The sequence below is a fragment of the Belonocnema kinseyi genome, chromosome 1 (assembly GCF_010883055.1).
Source record: "Belonocnema kinseyi isolate 2016_QV_RU_SX_M_011 chromosome 1, B_treatae_v1, whole genome shotgun sequence".
In the NCBI taxonomy this organism is placed as follows: domain Eukaryota; kingdom Metazoa; phylum Arthropoda; class Insecta; order Hymenoptera; family Cynipidae; genus Belonocnema; species Belonocnema kinseyi.
The window spans coordinates 48,054,940-48,057,549 of record NC_046657.1 but is presented as its reverse complement, the minus strand read 5'-3'; positions in this window follow the sequence as shown (position 1 = coordinate 48,057,549).

Below are 2,610 nucleotides of genomic sequence, written 5' to 3'. Positions count from 1 at the left end.
CTATTTTCTAATCTTTTTCAATTCCCAGCTTTTTTTCGAGCTTGGCGACTAATTACTATAAAAAAAAAAAACATTCAGAGTCAAATTAAAGTATAGGAAAGAAGAACCGAACGAGCGCTCGAGGAGTAGCCAGTAGTGGGGTTGACGCACAGAAAACGCGACGAAAGAGAGTTTTGAAATCAGAACCGAACGAGCGATCGAGCAGTAGCCAGGAGTGGGGATGACGCGAGGAAACGCGTCAAAAGGGAGAACTCTCTTTTCTTGCGTTTTCTGCACGGCATTTCCCACTTCTCGCTACTGCTCCAACGCTCATTCTTATCTGCTTTCCGATCCTACAATATTGCGTAATCCAACTACAAAGGTACTCAGTTCCCGTGAAACATACAAAGCCCTGTTGCTTCTATTTTTGAGTCAATTTGATGAGCCAGTTTCCTAGTCTTTCCTAATTGCTAGCTTCTCTCCCACCTAGGCGACTATTTAATATAATTAATACATGAACAACATTTAAAATAAAATTGTTTAAACAAACTCAAAATGCACTCAGTTTCTGTGAAACATACAAAGACCTGTTTCCTCTATTTTTGAGTCTATTTGGGCAACCTGTTTCTTAATCTGTCTTAATTCCCAGCTTTTTGTCGACCTTGACGACTAATTACTATAAAAAAAAACATTTAGAATCAAATTGAAGGATAGGAAAGGAGAAGTGAACGAGCGCTCGAGCAGTAGCCAGGAGTGGGGATCTCGCGCAGAAAACGCGGTGAAGGACAGTTCTCTCTTTAGTCACGTTTTCTGCGCGTCATCCCTACTCCTGGGTACTGCTCGAGCGCTCATTCGGTTTTGCTTTCCGAGCTTCAATATTGTGTGCATCAATTCAAATTTCACTCAGTTTCTGTAAAAAATACAAAGACCAGTTGCCACTATTGTTCAGTCAATTTGCTCAACCTGGTTCCTAATGTTTTCGAATTCCTAGCTTCTTTTTATCCTAGGTGACTCATCACGATAATAATTTCCGGCTATTTTTGAGCACCCACCCCCATTGTTAAAGACCGAAGTTCTTCTATACCCCCCCCCCCCTTCAAAAATGTATAGTAGCCCACAATCTATCAATAATAAGAACGTAGGGAGAGTTTTCTGAAAAATTAAAGTGTTTAAACTATGTCGTTTACACAAAAGAAAAATTTTAATAGCAACAAAAATTATAGAATTATAAGTAAGTATTGGGTCTAATAAGGAGGCGAATTTTACACACACAAAAAAAGAATTGTTAACAAAGCAGTTCAAGACTCCACTAAATAGTTGAATTTCCAACCAAAAAAGATTAGTTGTCCAACAAAAATATAATTTTTGACCAAATAGTTTAATTTTCCACCAAATTGTTGAATTTGAAAGCTAAGAGTATATATACATATTTTTTTTTAAATTGTAGTCTTTTCAACCCAAAACGATGAATTTTAATCAAAATAGCTTAATTTTCTACAGAATGGTTTTTCAACTTCTGTGGGATAAATTTTTAACAAAAATAATAAATAAAATATTTAAATTTTAAATCAAATATGTAAATCTAAAAAATAATTAATTTTAAAACACGAAAATCAACTTTTAAACATGCAGTTGAATATTTTACACAAATAGACCAATTTTCAGCGAAGTAGATTAATTTTCCATATAATAGTTAAATTTCAAATATATGAGGGATAAATTTTTGACAAAAAACGATATTTTTCAATTTTCCGAAAACAATTTAATTTTAACAAAAAGGAAAAGGCGAAATTTTAACAAAACGCATCAATTTTCAAAAAAGAAAATATGATTTTTTAACCAAACACTTCAGTTGCTACCAACCAGTTAAATTTTCAACAAAAATAGTGTATTTTGTAACCAAATAATTAAACTTTTTAATAAAATTTGAATTTTCAATAAAAAGTACATTTTTAACCAAAAAAGTTCCGTTTTTAACTGCTTAATGATCATTTTCCGCAAAAAATCAAATAGTTCAACTTGTCGCCAAGGTGACAATTTCACGTTAAAAATTGGCAACTGAAATCATGAGATACTTGAAAAAACGTGAAACAAAATTAATTATCGGTAAAAGAGGAATTTTCAAACAAAAAATTAAACAGTTACAATTTCAAATATAAAAAATTAATTTTGACCAAAAAAAAAAAGGAATGTTTAAGAAAACATTTAAATCTTCAACTATAATGGTTAATCTTTAATGAAAGGAATTTCCTAGAAATGGCGACAACTTTCAAACAAATTTTGGATTAGATTCCAAATTTCAACTGTTTTGTGAAAAATGCAACTTTTTTTATTGAAATTTAAATTTTGTTGTTTCAAGATGTGAATTTTGTTGAAAGTCCGTCTTTGTAATCTGAAAATTTACTTTTTGGTAAAGTCCTTTTAAATCGGAAATTGCCAAGGTGACAATGTCACGTTGACAATTGGCAACTGCACTCAGTAAATGCTTGAAAAAACGAAAACAAAATTAATTTTCTATAAATAACGAATTTTTAACCAAAAATAAAACAGTTAAAATTTCAGTTTACTTTATGTGAAGTCCTTTTGAATTGGAAATTCATATTTTATTATAGAATAGCCATCTTTCTCGGT